This window comes from Astatotilapia calliptera, chromosome 8, assembly GCF_900246225.1.
Source record: "Astatotilapia calliptera chromosome 8, fAstCal1.2, whole genome shotgun sequence".
NCBI lineage: Eukaryota > Metazoa > Chordata > Actinopteri > Cichliformes > Cichlidae > Astatotilapia > Astatotilapia calliptera.
The window spans coordinates 10,068,649-10,089,999 of record NC_039309.1 but is presented as its reverse complement, the minus strand read 5'-3'; the positions used below and the strand labels follow the sequence as shown (position 1 = coordinate 10,089,999).

Genomic DNA, 21,351 nt, shown 5'->3' with positions numbered 1-21,351 from the left:
TTTACAAGGCTCACGTACACACTCATATGGTTTTCCCCCCCGCAGTAACCACAGATGATTACATAAGATTTTTTGTTTTTTTTTTAAATTTAATTAAAAATAGTGACTAGTTATTCTTTTGAGACTTTCTTTACTGGATACTTTTGATTTGATTTGATCCATATCTTTATGTTGGCATCTGATAGACAGCCTGAACTATGTTTTTTTTCCCCCTTTTTCAGTAGCAACAGTGTAAAGTGGATAAATGAACAGTTATTGTTATATATTAAATCACAGCTAGACATTTTAAAAATTCCTTCCCACTCCCTATTTTTGGCAGTTTTCTTGCGAAAAACGTGTAGGCGTTGGTGGTTTTTTTCCTCTCTAGCATGTGAAACATCTCAGTTCCCAGACAAGGTTGCGCAGATAGACATGACTTGTGGCTTTTGTGCTGTAGCCAGATATATATACCGTTATATATATATACACACACACACACACACACACACACACACACACACACACACACACACACATATAGCATGAGAAATCCTCAAGAGTTTTTTTCCTCCCTTGTGTAGGTGTATATGTTTCTTACATGCCCTATAATGTCAGTCTACTGTTCACGGTTGTTTTGGCTTTGTCTGTACTAGAAGATGGTTTGTAGATGCCTGTGTGTGGCGATGTGTTTGCTCCCTCTCGTGCTGGAATACCACTGTTTCTCTGTTTCTCATGAATATTTACCACTTGGGGTTCACCGAGTTTATATTTTGCAGGGAATTCTCAGCTGGGATCTTGTATAATCTTAACCCAGTTCTGTCTGAGGTGCTCCCAGGCTCCTGGGAGAGCAACTTTGGGAAGGATGTGAGAGGAGGAAGGGAAGACAGACACTGCCACTGTGGCGATGTGTGTCGGATTATTGGATAGAAGGCTGAATAATAACTGTTTTTACATGCTGTACTTATAATGAACTGAGGATTTGTAAAGGTTTTTTGGGCAGCTGTTATGTCTGTCACGTTGTGTCTGGGTTGTGTGACTGAAAATTTGGTTGACAGGCTGTCCAGACTGATCCTTTTTTTCTTTTCTTTTGCTGTTACAGACGGGCTAAATGCACAATTCAATCCATAATTTAAGGTGCTTAGGCGAATGAAATACAATTAAAAAGAGTCATATAAACAGTTTGCTCATTTAAAACGTAAATTTTACTCACAGATGTGTCTGTGTGTATATGTGCATATGTGTGTACACACAGTCACCGGCCACTTTATTAGGTACACATATTAAATGGCTTGTTAAGGATAATGCAAATCTCTTATTAGCCAATCATGTGACAGCAACTCAATGCTTTTAGGCATGTAGACATGGTCAAGAAGACATACACACACACACACACACACACACACACACACACACACACACACACACACACACACACACACACACACACACACACTATATATATATATATATATATATATATATATATATATATATAGTGCCTATTCTCTCAGCTTAGAACAGGAAAACTGAGGCACCACAGAATTATTATTGATTTGTATTACAGTTCTAGTTTCATTTTGACTTTTTGTTTTACATTTTGTTTAGTTTCAGTTAAGTCTCAATGAACGTGCCCATCAGCACCTCATCTGGCGAGCTGTGATAACAAATTTGACCTGACTCCTTGTTTCCTCCTATCACAAAATCCTTTCAGTTCTCTTTTTTTTTTTCACATTAAATTTGTATTTTTATTCTAGTTGAATAAAAGTTTTTTTCCTCATCGAATTTTAGTTTTTTCATATTTTTTAGTTAACATTACTCCACAGTCACCAAATAGAGAAGGGGAAACTTTGATCTACCCTATGTAAAAAGCCAGATACAGTTATTAGGTTTCATCCATTGATTGTGTTTTCTTTGTTAGAGCAAAGCATCCAATAGATGCTCAGAAATTTCTCTAAAAACAAACAACGTATGTCATTGTGAAACTAATTTGATTAGAAATATCTTAAATTAATATCTGAAAGGACACCAAAGATCTCCACAGAAATCAAAGGAAAAATGAATTAGCGGTCGTGACCCATATCTCAACAAAGTATGCTGTATTTTCTTTCAGTTCTGTCTGATTTTGGTTTCTTTGTGCATTTTGGCATTTCATATTTACATTCACTTATGTCCCTTTCTTTCTAATGTGGGACCCAAATAAAAGGTTTAAATGAAGGGATAATCATTCATGAAGTGGAAAATCTGGGCAGACCAAACACACAGGGTTAGTGTTAGTTTCTGCTAAAGGTGGCCTTGCTTCAGCGAATCCTCATCTTGCAAATAACCTATTTTCTGCTATATTAAGTTCAGCTTTAAGTTCATTGTTTCCATCTCACCCCACAGATGCTCAATTGTTCTGAGCTCTGGGTAATTTAGTGCCCTATCACGGTATTGATTATCGATCTGAGAGAGCCACAGGTGCGTATTAAATCAGAGTTCTCATTTAGCTGTCCACTAAATAAATATCAGTATCAATGTGGTCATCCACAGTCTGTCTGTAAAGGATCTAGTCCTGACTGGCCCCTTTAGGAAATTTTGAGATACTTGATTATAACTCCAAATGCCAAGTTTGGAAGAGCTGCTATATGATCTTATCACATTCATATCCTGCTTACTTTGGCTGAGGGCCACTTACTGGTGCTCATCAAACCTGGATGCCAAGATCCACCGGTGTGTTTGGAAGTGACACAGATAGGCGAGGGAGTATCGGATAACAAAATCACACTCTTCATTCCTGCCTGACCTCTTGCTCTGGATTATTAAGGCAACAGTGTGGTGACGGCTAATCAGGGACACGGCTCCATTCATAACAGATCAGAGAGCTGGCACACATGCTTTTATTTCTGAAGTGCCATTCATTATCGTTTCTGCTGCTGCAGTTCTCATAAAGGCTGATTTTAGTCCCTTTCAAGTTTGACTCTAAACACCATAAATCACAGTGCACCTTGCCACTCTTCTCACTTTTACATTTCTATAACACTTTGTAAAACAGCTGCTAAACTGCTCTCATCTCCTATAGGCCTTAACTTCTAAAGTTTACCACCGTCTTTTAATAATTTCCATTATGTAGCACTTAGAAAATACTCAAAGCGTCAGGGCTCTGTGTGCAGGCGGATGAAGAGGTGGATCCAAATGCAGGACTCAGATACTAACTTGAAACTCAAAAACCTCAGCTTTATTGCTAGTGACAAAACATGAACTGACACTGAATCACTAGAAACTGAAACACACAGGCAAGTCTGATGGCATGACACAACACTGAGCACAGGAAAAAACAGGGCTAATATACACAGGGTGGTAATCAGGGAATGGGCAACAGGAGGGAGACACAGCTGGGAGAAATTGGACTAACGAGACAGGGGAGCAGTAGAACTGAACACACTCAAATGAGACACAGACCTTCACAATAAAACAGGAAACAAGAAACCACTAAACAAAGACGCAGACAGAGAGGCAGACAGAATATAACACATGCAACTCAAACTATACATGAAACAACAAATCCTTAAACATGGATAAACAGAAACATGAAAATCATCATCATCATCATCATCATCATCACCACAAGCACTACAAGAGAATAAGAAAACAATCCATAATGCAAAAACACACCAAAATAACTGAAACACAGATTCATCATAAAACCCAACAAAGCATCAGAGAAACATAAAGAACAATCCATCATTCAAAAATGAACCAAAACATAACAACTCAAAATACTGGGTCAAACTGACCCAGAACCGTGACACAAAGGTCATATTTTCCTTATTGCTTGGAAATGAATCAGTCTGTATCAGTCTTTGGGAAAGTTGTGAACTGTTCATAGAGGCTTTGTGTTTTTGGAAGTGACACATAGTGGCAGGTCAGAGAGGACTTTTGTGCTGGACTGATGCTGGGGCCCGATAGCAGCTAGGGTGAAGTGACATCTCTCTCCTCTCTCATTCTATGTGTATGTGTGTGTGTGTGTGTGTGTGTGTGTGTGTGTGTGATGGGAGTAGCTGCCCGCAGAGCTTATCTCTATAATTGGATTTGTGTTAGTGTATTCGGAAATCTCAGTGTGATGCTCTAATCTGATTGACCACAACCCTGGAGAGGTAGATGAGTCAAAGATGTCTGCTACATACATATTGGTGTCCATCTGTGTTTGACCTGCTGTTTGTCACCTTGGTTCTATTTGGGTTGAACTTAACAGGCTTTGGCAGGGAAAATGACAGCTGTATGCGAGATTTGGTGCAGAGCTGTAAATCTTACACCTGCAGGAAAAGCACATATGTTGCACTTGCACAATCTGTTCCTCGCTGAGATGAACATCAGAGTGGAAGATGATTTTTTTTATTAAGTTTCTTTTCTATATATATTCCTGTTTGACTATAGTTTTAACTCTATTTGCTTTTAATCCCAGTAGCCGAGCTGTTGTTTGCGTATCTTTGTGGAACACATGACCTTTTGGCTGTGTTTACTTATAATGCATATTGAGCTCAGAATGTATTTTATACCCCTCTAGGTGTGCAAATGATTTCGTACCCTAGCATATTTTATCTGACAAGTACGACTGATTATTTATGGGCTGTTTTATCGCATGCGCTGTTTGACGAAGTGAGAGCTGTATGCAGTCATCACGGACAACCTGGCTTGCTAAATACAATTGGTTATATTGGTCTTGCTTTAGTTTAAATGATATTTATTTTGCAGCTGTAGTGGAGAACAAGACATTTTTTTTAAATAACAATAATAAAATGTGCACGCACGATTGACTGACTCACTTCATCGTATTTCCCCCCACCTGTCACAACTATGCATACTTTGCCTTTTTCATGTGCCCCGTAAGAGATTGAGTTAAATATTGTATCTGACACAAAATTTTTGATGTATTACTGCTTTTCACAGTAATTCAGTTTTACACGTACAAAGTTGTACACGTTTGTATTCTGCTTTTAGCAGCTTTCACGGTTTGCAGTCCTTTGCTCTCAGTGATGCACTGCATCTGATTGCATTACAGGAAGGTTCTTCTATTATTCAACAGTTTTCTTGATCTGGCTCCACACTGTCAGACCTTATATTATTTATTTATGCACTTTGAGACGATATGAGATTTAAAGCAGTCTCTCATGGTGCTTCCCAGGAACTTTGTTATAATCTAAAACTATATTGTGCAAACTTAACAATATGATATTTCCTTTTTGGGGGCGGAATTTGGTTTCTGTTCCACTTTGTCCTTCCTGAATCTGGATGTTTTGGCTTGTGCTGTTATTTGATTATCATGGGAATCCTGAAGTGTGGCAATTCATTTATTACAGCAAATGTTGACTGCCTGTTTTCCAGTGGGAAAGGGCAGAACAAGGATAGGGCTTTAGGAGATGTTTCTATTAGTTTATTGTAACAGCCAGAGAGAGGGAGAGAAACCCCTCCATCCGCACCTTCCTTTCGCACGGCTAGACGTGACAGTCACCATAGCAACCACTCGGCATGCATGCTCCCCATCGCTATCAAGTGAAAACTGCTGAAATCTTTTCTTTTCTTCTGTGTTTTTGTGTTTTTCTCTTTCTTTTTTAGAAATGTGATTTTTAAGAATTAAAGTTTTATCCAAGAATCCTTCAGCTGAAGGTGAAACTTTATTTATAAGGTTTCCACATAAAAAAAAAGCTTCCCCCAGATTCTCAGTTAGATAAATTATGTTCCTTGTCCCCATTTCCTCACCCATCCTCCCCTCCTTCTTTATACCCTCCTTTCAGGTCTCCCATGGGTAACGGAGGGTTTTCTCACACATTCAGACTGAAATTGTTAAAAATGTGTTGGCAGACATACAGGAGGTGGATTTATGTAAACCTATGCTCCATTTCTGGCACATATAGAAAAGATGTGGAGCCTTTTTTTTTTTAAATTTGCAAATAAGGTGAGCTGGGATACCAAGTGTTTTGAAAGAGTAATTTGTATTATAGATGGCTTGCAAAATGGGACTTCCCAAAAATAAACTAATGAAAGTTTTTCCCAGTGTGTGTGGATTCAGTGCATAGCCATCCATTACCACTGTCTTGGACTTTGTGCCATCTCCACCATTCTTCTTTTTTTTTTTTTATGAAGACAGTGTTCATGCTTTCTTCTCAATTTACATCAAAGCTAAATAGCATCATTATGGATGAAAGGCAAGGTGTTACTGTCTATATACAGTACCATATACTCATTACTTTGAGGAGGCTATCCTCTGAAATTTGTGCTCTCCTGCTTGCCACATACCATTTCTGCTTAAGACTGGAACTACATCACCCCTTCCTCATCCTCTAGCTTCTCGTCCTCATGTTTCTCTTTGTTGTCAGTTGTTTAATGTATTCTGTGTCCTTCTCCCTCTCTCCTAAAATAAAGGTGGTGAGAATCCCTTTAAGGCTTACAGTGCTGCTCCTCAAACATTTTGGCTGACTCCTGCTTGATAAACTCCTGGAAGTGAAAAGCTGAGACCCACAAGTGATCCAGGGATTCACGTCACTCCAACATGCCTTCTTCTGTCTAACTACTCCCTGGAGATAACTACAACAATGTGACCACTCGAATCGATCAGAACCATGTGACCTGCTATTATGGATACGAGGAAAGGCTTACACTGAATTAAAACTCATCCAGGTAATTCAGCACATTGTGACCTTTGCAATCTGACCATTTGTACTGTATAGCAGCTGCTGACTTATGTTTAAAAAAAATCTTTTCACTGTTGAGATTAGTGTTTCACATCTTTTGCTTGGTACAGGGCTTTTCATTTTCTTTGTATATTAATAGACCTTTTACTGCATTGCATCTTGGCCATTCCGTGACTTCCTCAATCTGGATATTCATGGCTCCAGCTTTTGTCTGCGTCAGCTAGTAAACAGTGCAAACAGGAAGTGGCACCATGGTGCATTGCTGTTAAAGCCTGGTCAGCTTAGTGCAAATTAAAAGGGTATGAATATAAAGAGTATAAAATGCTTTCGTTTGTATTTTCAGTATGAATTTGCCAGGTTTTTTTTTTCTGCCTGAAAATGGACTTTAGGGAGTAGACTAAGCACATAAGTGCAATCGTTTCACCTAAAGTTAAAAGCAATGAGTGAACGTCAGGAGGGGCTGGAGCCTGTTCCAGCTGTTATGTGGTGAGAGGCAGGGTATAGCCTCGACAGATGACCAGTGTATCACAGAGCTCACAGAGAGAGATGCAGAGAGCCAATCACACCTACAGCCAATTTAGAATCACCAATTAACCTAACAAGCATGTCTTTGGGGAAAAAAGAATCTCTTAGCAAGAAAAGCCCTGCATGCAACCAGGAGTCTGGAACGAATCAAAGTCACTTTTTTGTAATAATAACAAGAGAAACCTGATTAGCACCTTGTTCTGGTTAGATTTGATTGTCTTGCCCTTTAAAAAGTATTATGAACCTCATATTTTTTGCTTGCAGAATCATGTTGTGGCATTAAAGTCGGCAGTGCTAACACTGAAGACTCACTGCTTAAGGCATGAGAGGAGAACTAATGAAGACAGGCATGGAAGTGAATCCAGACAAAAAGGAATGGGTCTTGTCCACCTTTGATACAGATGACAATTAAGTCCTGCGGCTCACAGTTGATATTGTATTGTGCACAAAGCTTGAAAGCTGAGGGGTGGTGAGATGCATAAAACAGGGTAAAGAAAACAGACCAAACAACAGAGCCTTTAACGAGGCAAAAAAACCACAGAGGACGAGTGGGAAAACTCTTTTACGAAGTCAAAAAGCTAAGCTTTTTCTTTTTTTTTTTTTTTTTTTACAATGTTCAAGTTTTATTATAGTAGAATAGATTTATGTTTGTAGGTGCACTGGCTAACTACAGAAGCTTGCAAACACATCCAAGATTAGTATTCCAGCAGCTAACCACATATGGAAGAGCAACATCTAATGTTCTTCATATTAGATAGCTAACCAGTAGCATTTTTTAAAATATATTTTTAGGGCTTTATTTGCTTTTACCACTTATGTGTTATGACCACAACGGGGCCTTCTGCATTACCTTTATATATGAGTCACCTGCTCAACCCAGTGAGCTAAACCATATGTAATAGAGACAGCACATGTTAATGGTCACGAGTATAAAAATATAAGATATAAAGATGCTAAAAGTTTTTAGCAAACCTGGTGCACGTGAACCAAAGTTTTTAGCAAACCTGGTGCACGTGAACCAATCGATAGGCCAGGGATTCGAATCAGACTGACTGGTAACCGGCTGGTTAACCACACATGTGTTTCATTACTTGCCCATCTAGTTCATGTGTGTACAACATGCACACAGCAGTGCAGACAAATAGTCATGCACTCATAACCACAAATTAAATTAATATAGAACTTATTTACTGTAAAACAAAGACACAATGCACACAAAGGTAAACCATGGGGGGAACCACCACGAAAGTGTAAAAACAAACCTTTTAGACACTTAAATCAAAGGTCACCGCTTTAAATCTTTGCTCAGTATGAGTGAAGCAGTTACAAGAAACTTTTGGTGATAAGTAAAAAAAAAAAAGAAAAAGGATCAATATCCTGTTATCTGGTGAGGTAAAATATGTCAGGTAAAGTTAACTGTTTGTACCTCTTTGCAGTAGCAGAGCTCTTTATTTTCAGTTGTTTAAGTGAGAGGAGATCCTGTAACTTACTGCAGATTTTACAGCTGCAAAAGCGCCACAAAATCCATGCTTTTGACTTTTCTTTTATTTGGCACTCTGCTTTGTTTTTGTGCAGTTGAAATATCGTAGTGAGTAATGGTGATTCAAATAAGGAAAAGGAGAACAATACAGTCAAGGGCAGAAAGGAAGACAAGCCTGAGATGGGAGGAAGGAGAGAGAGAGAGAGAATCGAGAGACTATCTACATGCGTTTTTGTGGTACAATGCGTGGTTAAATCATCATTGTGCTTCCAGCTGCAAATGCATGTGCACGTATCTTATCCAGCGAGTTTGCAAAGAGTGTGTGTCTCTCTTGCTCCCGTTTCCTCTCTGGAGCAGAGCAGTACAGGAAGGCCGGCTGGTTGGCTGGCTGCACAGGAAAGGAAACAGTCTCTATCAAACAGCAGATGGAGGACAGCATGTGCTTACACTGCAGAAACACACACATAAGCACCGACATGCACACACATGTAGCCCTACATACACAACGAATTATGTGCGAAAACAGTAGCTTTTATTAGTAGTATGACCCAGATTGTACGTGTCAGGTGCTGGGAATCTGAACCTTCCAGAGTTGATTTGAAGGAGGAAAATTGCATTTTATAGGAACTTTTGAACTGCTTCCATAACGGCAAGGACGTTTTTTTTCTTCTTGGAAGGTTGTAATGCCCTTTCAACTTGTATCAAAGCATTTTTCCCCCCTAGCTACACATTGCTACAGTCTCTTATAGCTTTTCAGCTTTCAAATGTCTTTTCACGATTGAAAAACAGGCCATGGTCATAGAATAATTGTGCATAGACTTTTGTTTTCACCTGGTTCAGAGCATTGTTTTTGTTCAAAGTTGAAAAAAGGCAGATATGGAAATTATTCCCAAACAGTGTGTAAACTTCTATCAGTAATGCTCCACAGCTGTCCGACCCATTTCATGGGTGTAGGCATTAGCAAAGCCGAGATCTCACCTATTTGTTACGTTTGTGACCTGCTGATCAAAAGTGTTTGTCTGTTGCCAAGATTTAGTGATACCCAGTATGTCATGGCCACCTCTATGGTTTCTGATGCACTGTCATACCTCTGTCAAGAGTTATTAGCAACAGGATAGCTACCATACTGGCCTGGTCTCAACAAGCTTTTGTCAGCAATACGGAGACTGGATGTTGCACTTCCTTTTTCCAAACGGGAGCGAACTCTCCAAGAGGCTTTCGACTTAGGCTTGTGTGTGTGTGTATGTGTGTTTGCTCACTTGTGCAACAAGCCTGCTTAGGAGCAAGGACAATGAGGCTCACTATGGTGCCCAAGGCCTCAGTGAATGACTCATATTTCTATAGGATTCAGGCCAAACAAAAAGGTTACACAATCTTAATCAACAAAGTGGTGCTCATAATATGCTCAGCAGAGGCAGTGATCCCGTGAAAGAGGATTGTGAAAATTTGTTAGGTTCAAGTTTGGGTAACATAATTAGTACGCTTCCTCTTTTACTTTCTCTTAAAAGGAAGAGTGTTGCCTTCTTCTTTTTAAGAAGAAGAAAGCAGTCAGTGCACAATCTGACTTTCTAAATTCAGGATTATGCCACAAAAGACTGGTGTGTTTTGTTTTTCTATATGTTTGTCACCAGGTTCAAGTGACTGTTATTCCTGAAGATGAATAACATCTCTCATTGAGGAGCAATTTTGCTATGGCAACTGGAACTGTGCAAGAGTAAAATTTAGCTCTTCCTGCAGACAGTCAAGAGACATGATAGAAACCGAAAGACAGTCATGGTGTCTCTTATTGAAAGGATTGTTCTAAAGAGAAGGATTTTAAGGTCTGCGTCTGCACCGAGCAGACACGTCTGCTCAATCTCTCCAGAGCAGCAGAGGCAGGCTCCTCATCCTCTCAGCGTGAGCCTTTCACTTATCCCTTCTGGTCCCTCCTCTCTTTTCCTCGCTCAGAATCAAGTGGCTTTTTGTTCTCCCGCAGCAGTGCTTATCACTTGTTTCTCCACTGCTGCCCTCACTCCCTCCTCCCCGTCCTTCTTGTGGTAATGAAAGGATATTTTGGGGGATAGATCTTGTCTGCCCTGTGAAGATCCCAAAGGAGTGTGGTTATCTTTCTGTCTGTGTCTGAAAAAATGGGGTTCTGTGCAAGAACACCCCCTTCTCTGGAGGGCATTCTTCCTCTGAGAGCTAGGTCTGTTTTTAATCCAAGTCTTTGTGTCCGTGCGGATGTTAAATAACTCCCATACCAGAAGAAAAGCTTTGTGGACTCATCATTACAGGCACTAACACTGCACTTTATTTGAGTTCATCTGAATGAAGTGGGTTTGCTCTTTCCCACAGGATTTTTCAATTGCCTGTTATTTCTACGCTTGGATAACATGACATAGGGATGAGGCATACATTGTCAGGGGAAGGAGTCTGTTTGGCCGAATTACTCTTTAAAACCTGATTCCCAGATGGCATCTGACTCAGCTGTTGTTTTTCCACATGTAACTACAGCTTCACCTGTCTAATCACTTTTATTGACCATAAAACCTCCCAAAACAAATTTACAGTCAGTTAAGGAGGTTAACTTTCCATAATGTGACCGGTAGTCATCATTTTCTTTATAGCTTTTGCTGAGATGTTTGCTGAATAAAGGCAACTGCTGAGGCTTAGACTCAGAAAGGCTGAAGTTTCTCAATTGATTTCTTTCTATTAAATGCATCAGAACAGCTAGACCCATAAAAGAGAATCTAACTGAATTATTATTGTGTGGACGTGCAGAAGCTTTGTATGACAGCAATAGCTTTCCACTGCTAAACAGTATCTCAGTATAAGACAATTTCTATTAAAAGCAAACATAATATAGCATGAGCTCTAAATATGTCGTCATGTAGAGCCTCTGAATGGAGTCTGGAGCTGCTTTCTCCCCGCTTAATCACCTCTTGACTCTCATGATGGATGCAGATTGATAAATACCATAATTATCTTGGAAGTCATGTATTTTCAAGTAATGTAGGCCGAGCATACACTCAAATACAAAGAACCCAACAAATGGTTGCCTCATATACAGTAATTTAGGTCCTTATTTGACCACTATATGTTACACTTTGTGCTTTTAATGGCCCTACAGGTTAACAAAAAGATTGCTATATGTCATATTACTGACTAGCTGCTACCTATCTTCTTGTCTCTCTTTCCTTCTGCATGTCTTTTGCCTGTTCATAGCAGAGAGGGGATAATCACCAAGTTGCTGTGCAATGAGAAGTGTCACAAGCCCGTTTTGTCACTTGCAGCCCAGCTGCCATGCATTACTCAGACTATAGGTGGCTCTGATTCGAGGCCATAATTGCCCTGCCTCCGAATAATTGAAAGAGGGGAGGAGGTACATCCCAGAGGTGTCAGGATGGGAGAAAGATGGATGCTGCGGTGTTCAACTCTGTCAGGTTGGAAGATATAAGGGGCTGGGAGGACATGATGAGAGTCTCACAGGGCGCCTTTTTCACCTGCTCAGACAAACGCATAGACACACATGTTGTTGATGATCGACCACTAGCAAAATTATTTCTGACGCGGTGGTTCGCAAACGGGCACCGGCACATGTGTTTCCCATGTATCCTTATTGTAGCTCCATGTGTTTGTATTCCATGGCAGGCAGTGTCGCCTTGCCTGCCAATTGTTAACAGATTTGGTGTAGAAACTTATGCATGGAGAGTATCTGTGCAGGCGTGCAAATCTGTGGATCTGAAATGATTAAAAACCCACTGGCTCTTTCGAAAATATTAACTGTGACTGTGTGCATGTGTGTGACACGTACGGCTGTGTGAACACGCAGACTAAATGAGACTCAAAAAGTGTACGCTCAGATGTGGCGTATGCTGCAGACACCAGACTGGAGTAAATATTTACTACCAATTATGCTCTTGGTTTCAAGGCCTCACCAGAGTGTGACGGCAGCTTCTAAATGCTATAAACACTGGAGACATCAAGTCCTATGCTAAATTTGAGCTACTCTGATATGTTATGACCAGAATGTTTTTAAGAGGATTATCAATAATCGCTTCTGATCTCACTCTGTGTTATTTTTAACTAATATGTAGCAGATAAAAGCTCTTATTTTTAGGTAGGGCACTCTAATGGCATTGCTTTAGGGTCAGGCATAGAAACGGCCACGTCTCAGTCAGCAGGATATTTTGGCCTCAACCTGGCAACCAGCTATAACTCTCTTCCCCTGGCAATGGGTAACAGGGTTTTCTCTTTGCTATTTTGCTAAGTACACAATGCCTTATGCATTTATACATAACAGGATAAACAAGTGCAAGCTTTTTCACACAGCTTGGATCTCTGTAGGAGATGATACATTTGTTCACATAGAGGTAGAAGGCTGACACTGCGGAGTGGAGCCAGCGGGTCCCCAAGGTCATTACCGCTACCACGGCATCTGAGCGCCTTGGGAAAGGAGGCACAAACTGATTAATGACAATGCTAGGAACACAAGAGGGGAGAAACCCACTCTGCAAAGAGAGCAGTGCTGCAGAGCTAGAGTTGTTACTGTAAAATGGTGCTATAGATAGTGTGAGATACCGCAGAGTGTGTCAAAGTACTGAACTGCATCTTATAATCTCTTAAACTTGATGGACGCTTAATGCATTCAGTGCTGAATGGTTTGTAATTATAGCCAGTGTCTCAAACGTGCATTCTTTCTAATGGTCAGCCAGGGGTTGCAAAGAGAAGGCACATTGGACTGAAGTCTGATAAAATTACCTCAGGAAACACCTCCTTGATGTATTTATGGTCACAATTCATAGTTAGGATTAACATTTAATACAAAATTGTGTTGATTTTGTAAATTATGGTCACATTTACAGTAAAGAAGGTTATGTTTAAGGGTGAGCCTACCATGTGATTGACAGTTGTTCCTGTATGAGCCTGCAGTATGCCTTGCTTTTTCAGTTTGAGTCACCTGTTTCTTGTGACATGTGTTCACAAATACAAGATGACGCCAGTCAGCTGAAGCTTAAAAGAGGACTTGGGCAATGTCATGATGGCTACACTCATCTTTTATATACAGTGATAGTGAGCAACCAAGCTGGACTTATCTTATCTTGATACCTTTAGCACACTGTGCTAATATAAACCAGAAATCATTCCATGTCCTTGATTGACTAGAGACTCTTTGAAGTGCATTTTGTTACTCTGCACTGCTTGTTACTCCTAAACTAATAACATTAATATAAATGGCTTTATCTTTACTTGTCTCTGGTTGCACTGAACCTAGTTGGTGTAATTTAGACCAGTGATTCCAAAAGTGTGACTCGGGGCCCCCTTGTGGGCCACAGTAACAATAGAAATTCAGTTTGAAATTGATTAAGTATGTATAGTTACATATTCAAGGTAATTTATTCATTTATATAAAAAGTAAATTAAAGCTGGTAATCTTGCAAGGAACTCTATCTCGGATGGAGTGAAGATGTAAGATTGGGTGGGTCCCTTGTGGATTTTCTGGATTTTAGATGTGCTGCAACACTTGCAACTTTAGACTGTCATACTTTAAGGACCAGTAGTGTGGTGAATGGCTTTACCATTTTCCCTTTTTCATGCTGTTATACTTCAGTTTTGACACATGTTCAACTTTTAATTGACTTAGAATCTGTAGCTGATCAAGGAATCAGATAAACGTATGGTTTATCATAAGTTCCGTATAGAACAGAACTTAAATTTACACCCAGTAAATGAAACTTTTTCCCCCAGTTTTCTAATTTTCATTAGCCTTCATTAGACCTCTACTGACTGATACCTGACCTCATTAAAATGCTATTAATTTGCATTTTAGCACACATGAAAGGTGATTCTAGTTAGAATCAGAATATTTTCATTTACTACTGAATGATCCTGCCCTCTTCTACCACATAAACATCATTTTAGCAATTTTCAACCATTGTTATGTGGTTGCCAGGCAATGTGGCGGCATACTAATATATCAGATATCATAATATTCAAGTTTTGTGGGTGTAAATGAGATTTTATTGCCATGAAATGAAAATGCGATATGATAAATGACAATGCAGTGTTTTTATAACATGACACAGTAGTAGGTGGTTGCTAGGCAACATGATGTTATAATATCTGCTATGGATAAGAACCTTCAAGTGCCTAAGATGTACCTTTGTGCCAGATTTGGTTGCTTAACTCCTGATCATGTTGGAGTCTTGAGAAAACTGACAGAGATTTTGTGTATTTTAGTAAGACTTGCAGGCAAATATGTAAATCAGTGTCTAGACTTTAACGTTAAATAAATATGAAACAGAAATAAAAGTGCCCATAACCAGGGGTCATGAATTGTGTCTGGGCATGTTAAATGTTAAAACTCTCTCTTACACTTTTTACTAAAAGGCACTTTTCTTTATGAAACAAAAGGCTGGATTGACATCAGCTTTTCAGTTTTTCATTTAGTGCCTCTGTGCAGGATTTTCTTTTCTTTAAAAAAAAAATGAAGCGTACATGTGCAACATCCAACAGGTGCCACGCTGGTGGCAGCATTGCTGATCAGGTTGCCATGGAAACACAATTTGAACAACACCTTTATACATATTGGAACAAACTGGTGGTATAATAACTGAAATCTTATACCGGATTCTAATGGGTCAAAAATGGAGAAGACCGGGCTCCTGCAGTTTCATTTTAAACATTTGCATGGAGTAAATCGTGAAGCAGTCAGAGTTTAAAACCTTGTATGTTGTTTTGAAATCAAAGAGAAGCAGAAGTTTTAAAAAAAACATTGAAAACCTTGTGTAACTAGGTTACATTGCGCGAGAAACCTCTGCACATCTGTGTGCACAGATGGACACTCCAGCACCATTTCCTCTGTCAATGCTGTGAATGTAGTGCACTGTCCTTTAAATAGCTAACCCAGCTCAGGTTTATACACTGCAGCTCCCCAGTGACTGAGACCACAGAGACAGCGAGACGTGTCACAGGCCGACTTACTCAAATAGAAAGTGTCAACTTGTTGACCGTGTTTTCTGGTCAAAACTGGTTGATTTAACACTTGCATTCTACACATTTAGGGGCTTTATGACGTTCTATAAGTTAGGTACCCAAACACCATAACATTTTATTGCATTTCGCCAAAAGCTGGGTTGTCACTACAGAATAAACATTTTAGGAAATGATTAAAATTGATAGAGCAGCTGAACTATTCTAGGTTTCAGTCCACAAACACCGCGAAACATAATCATACAACTTGCAATATCACCGTTTATTTTCACACCTATTCCTTTTTTCTGCACCTTTCTGCCCCGATGGCAAAAATATTACAGTAAAAACTTTACACAGACACAGAACTAACCACAGCATGTCACACAGGACAGGTCTTGCAGCTTTCTGGATGAATAGTGTTTGTTGAGTTCTGTTGTGGTACTACCGCAAAAGAGCAGCCGAAAAAAGAAAATGCACAAAGTCACCTGATCACTTTTATTCTTGTAACAACCACAATTTAAGTGTGTTGGCACTGCCCCCTGCTAACCGCGTCTGTATTAGTGATGTTTTTTTACCACAATAACACATGCACAGATCAAAAACCCAAAGCGCATTATTCTGCAGATATGCATATAATTTACTTATTTTATTATCATCCAGCACAGAGCTCTACTGATTTCTAAATTCCAGAATTTATTATAAGAAAGTATCACCTACTTATATTTATGGTCGTATTTATTGTGTAAATGAGTACATTCAGTATAAATATTTTGATATTTTGTGACACAGGTTAATATTCTAGTAGGAAGTTTGAGAAGATTTCTTTTAAGTGTGAAGTCACAGATAGCAGAGTGTTGGCTTTAAGTGGGTATTGTACACTGATGCAGACACGTACAAAAGCAGCTGTGGACACCAGGGACAAGGCGACATTCCTGTAACAATACCTGAAGGGCTTTCTTACTTTGCATTGTAAAATAAAATCTCAGTGTACAAGTGCACTTGGTCAGAAGAAAACACCATCGGGCTGTCAAATGTCCACATGGATGTTGAAAATTGTGTTAGTTGGACTCAACTGGTGGATGTAGATTTTTAAATTTTTTATCTACATGCTTACTTACATTTAGTCCGAGCTGCACTATGTCTAATAACTGTATTCAAGCTTGAAGACGTTTCATGTATTTTGTGTCAAAAATCTGGTAAAATTGCTGGATACAAAGTTTGATCTACTGTGTGGTGTTTGGTTATCAAATCTCTTGAAGTACAGGCTGGCTCGACACTAGCACCTGCACGACTGTGGTGTGCACAGTGTCTCTCCCGTTGTCTTTAGCTAAGCTAACCTTTGTGATAGAAGGTTAAATTAACTGACAGACATGAGATTGGTATTGATTGTTTAATTTTCTCCCAAAATGTAGTCTTAAATAGGGCATTTCTGAGTTATAAATAAGTTGATAATGTTTAAGTTTAGCAGGACTGTGCAGGAAGCAATGAAAAGAAGGCCTGAGATAACTTTTTTCCCCTTTTTAATAATCTGCTCTGCAGATTTTGGCTATAAAAAAAACTTGTGGCCTAAAGGGTAAACAGTCTGGCATTATTTTGCTCGAAGGACACAGTGTACCTCCCGCCTCTTCAGCCTGTCACATCACCCCTACACCCACAACCCATTCTCTGAATTCCCAAGCTGATGTATCTGAATGGACAGAGAGACTCTGTGCCCAGAGAAGCCACGTTCAGTAGAACTGACAGTCCCGAGAACACCGTTTCTGTCAAATGCAAGGACAGCCAATTTCTCTGTCTTATCTTCTAATTGTAACAAGCTTGTCTTTCTGACAGTTAAGATCCTAGGGCTAATTAGTGAGACAATGGAAGACCAGGGGTATCATTATGTCACTTCTGTGGTGTTTTTTTTTTTAACCTAGACTGAAAGAATGGCAGAACATGGAGCACACCACAAGGAAAACACAATTCCACAGAGAGCAATAGCTCATCCTCCAAAACACAACTGTGTCAGGGAAAAACATTTATCAGACTACTGATTTGGGAATAGATTCACCATGACTCAGAATTCCCACATCGCCTTTTTACAAAGCCTCCCTGGTGACATGAATAGGGAAAATAATGCCGTGTCGCCACAAGATGTTTTTGCTTCACGCGATATTATCTCTACAGAGCTCTCCAGCTGTGGTCTGTAAACAACAGAATCTGTATCTTGTAGCCACGCATTATTAAGATGTGAACACAATCCAGCTATCACGTTCCCACGCCTTGTTAGCTCATAGCCAGGAGTCATTGATCTTGTTGCCTCACAACAATATTTTTTACCACTCATGTAACCAGGGGGCCTCCTTTTCATTTTTAGAGTTAGAATGAAGATCTTTATATTTGTGTGATTTGTCTTACTGATATCTGGGCATGTGTGCGTATGTTATGAAGTACACTGGTTTTCAGAGGAAGCAGGGTATAATCAGTCAAATCAGTTGTGACTCACACAGTGCACACCACGTGCCAAAGGTCTCTGCTAACAGTTTCCATAGTGGTGACTTTTAGGTGAATCAGTTTTATGGTATTATGATAAAATGATTTCTTATATGGCAACGAACATATACAGGAAACAGTCAGGTCAAGTAAATCTATTTATAAGCACATTTAACTACACAGGTTGACCAAAGTGCTGTAGGCGAGGTTATTCAGACATATTGTGTCATAGCAATGGTTGTCATTTCCTCCTGAGATCCCAAGGCATTCTAAGACCAAATTAGATATGTAATCCCTCTAAAGAGTTTCCTGAAAAATCTCTAAAGAAATGTTGCTAGAAAGCCTTCAAAGCAGATGCCTGAACCAACTCAGCTGTGAAGTAATTCCTTCCTAACAGGATTTTTACGAGAAATGTCAAATTTGGGTCTTTTGTATTTAAGTTTGCCTAAAATCAAGTTGGTAAATTTATAGTTCTGTTAACACAAAATCTTGTTTAGCGTTTCCCTGCTCAGTTGTGGTAGAGAAAACGCAAAAAAGACATTTTTCCCTAAAGGACTTTGCTGTCTCAGATTGGCCTTAAATGCACTTAATTCCTGAAACAAGGATTGTGCCCACTAATATGTAGGCATGCTAAGGAAATAAGGTTCGGTTTTGACAGTGACTGTAAACTTCTTAATAGATTTAAAAAAAAAAAACAGCAACAAAAAAACAAATTATTAGAAAAATCAAGAAAGTAGTGCGAGCTTAAAAATTTGATGTGATACTGATTTTTCCTGCTGTAACTTCTCTGTAAATTACATGTTCCATGTTCTCTTTAACTTACTCTCATATAGTGTGCCTCATATTAAACAATTTCCTGTAGTTGCACAAAACCACAGAAAGATACATGAGTTAGAGCCAGAAATCAGCCTTTGCACTCTGTCAAAGAATATGAGCAATGACATTATCTTTCCTGTCAGTGTCCACTAGCCCAGTCCACTATATGTAGCATTCATTTTTTTAAAAAGATGTGTGTGGTAAAGCAGCGCAGATAGGATAAATGGAATATACTAGAGTAAGCATAAAATGTGATTTATTTTTATAATATTATTATACATAGATATATATACATAATATATAGTAAGCATTTCTTTTTCCAGTATTCCAGCACATACACAGATGGTGCTTAACTAATATTGCATTGATTTATATTAGAAATCTCATCCTCTACTTTTATCACATCCCATCTACACAAGTTGTTCCTTTTCTATAGCTGATGCCTTCCATTCTGTAGCCCAGGATAAGCAAATATGCCACAGAGGTAACTCTATGCTTCGGTAACCTGGGTCATGCATGCCACTGAAATGAGTAGCTGTCTAGCTGGCCAAGACAATCCCCTTCCCCAAAGCTAGTTGGACATGTCTCCTATAATAAAATAAAGATGCCCCCCCTCCCCGAAGCTTCCATCTCCCATGACCTATTTTCTTTATGGCTAACGGTTGGTGGCTAGCTGCTGAGTGGTAAATGCACAAAGGACAATACACAGATGAGAGCACACAAAATGTGATTATAACTGTTTGACTAGGATCTGACCCTAACTAAAGGACAGCTGTTTTTTGCTGAGTTAGCTATCCAGAGTAATAGTCGGTAGTGTTATTAATAGTATAATAGTGTGAGAAATGTCCTCACAAAAAGAGAGGAAAGGAAGTTGGTGATCTCCTCAAAGATGCTAATGAGGTCAGACAGGAGACCACTGCACCGACAAGACGGGAAAAGCTGGAAAGCAGAAGCTGAACAGCATGTAGTCCCAAAGGAGTAGTTGAGTCACACAGGGGGTTGGAGGCAAAAACACGACAGGGTGACATCTCTGGAGATGATACGGGAGCCATGAACTGGGAGAAGCTTAGAAGAAGCAGCAACACTTAACCACAAGACACAGCCATAGGCCTGGCTGTGAGCACTCCGCTGGGTGTCCCTGCTGAGCCATCGTATACACAAACAGACAGAAGCAGGATACATAAAATTCAGTGCAGCCTGTGTAGAGGAAAGTCCCAAATGGTGCTGCAAATCTATTTCCACATCACAGATACACCAAGCCTACCCCAAGGATTCACACACTGTACAAACTCAACTCAATAACCTCCCCCCTCATCCGAGCCTGTGACATTTGCAGAGAAGACCTTAAAGAGGGGGATAAGAGCAAAGACAGAGCTGGAGAAACGGGGGTGGGGAGGGGCTCCTCCTCTTCCTCTTTTCTCATTAGAATTCTCTCATCAGTCTTCCCCACAGAGCAGGGGCTTGACATGTCAGGGTTTATTAATTGCTCCAGGAAATATTATTGACCTGGACCTTCTGCGCCTTCTCTCCCCACTGCGGTCGGTGTCTCTGCTCTGCTGCCTCCGCATTCCTTTGGTGTCCTGCCTGGACCCATTACAGGACACTGCGGCACAGCGTGGAGGCTTCAACACAGTGTCTTCATTGACTATGCACTTGGCCTGGGTTTTCTTTTCACTGCAGCTGCAAAGCTCCACCTCACACACACATACGCTCTCTCTCCCAGGCACACCTGCAGCCTTGGGGAGAGAAAGCGCACACTTCATTATGGTGTGATAGAAGCTCTGTGTTGGTGCCCTTTGCTGAAATTCCAACTTTTGGAATGCTTTGGTGAAAAAAAAAATCTTTTTAAAGGTGCAAACATCTCAAGGCTTATTGGTTTTTAAATCCCACCAGTAGTTTTTTTTTCTTTTTTCTTTCCTTTTTTTAAAAAGAGGTGCTTAAATCAGTCCGATGTGAATCCAGTCTGACTGCTCAAACATTAGAATCAATTAAATTATCTGGTTCCATCTACGAACGGCAAAAAGATAATTCAGTTGCGACTCTTGGATGTCACTGTACAAGGACAATCTGAAAATCTGTGTGTGTGTGCAAGTCTTGTATATTTGTGAATTTGAACAAACATTTGTGTTTGCGAGCAGTGACAAAAGGAAGAGTATCTAATGTTTTTTGTGAAACCTCTTGGTGTGCGTCGCTTGATTTCATGCCTCGTGATCGTACTCTCAACTTGGATAGGACATTCATTTATAGCTCAACGTCATATGACATCTAGTGCTTTTGCTGGCACACATGGGGTGTGACTGTGGGAGGTTTCTTTAACTTTAAAGCCCTATTCTTGGTATATCCTGGAATTGAATTGCATTGGAAACTGCCGAAGGAAAACAGTTGTTAAGACTACTAACTTCTTTCCTAATCTGAAAATACATTGATGAGTCGAAATGGTTGTAATAATTGTGCTGC

The 21,351-nt window shown here is 39.7% G+C and overlaps 1 protein-coding gene across 6 annotated transcripts in view; it reads left to right on the top strand.

Annotated features, from left to right (window-relative positions):
• ptprea (protein tyrosine phosphatase receptor type Ea) overlaps positions 1-21,351 on the top strand; it is a 56,968-nt gene that overhangs the window by 19,193 nt on the left and 16,424 nt on the right. For all 6 annotated transcript variants that reach the window (XM_026178416.1, XM_026178414.1, XM_026178413.1 and 3 more), the window contains one exon: positions 6,379-6,633. The gene's annotated coding sequence lies outside the window, so the exon portion shown is untranslated. The remainder of the gene's footprint in view (positions 1-6,378; positions 6,634-21,351) is intronic.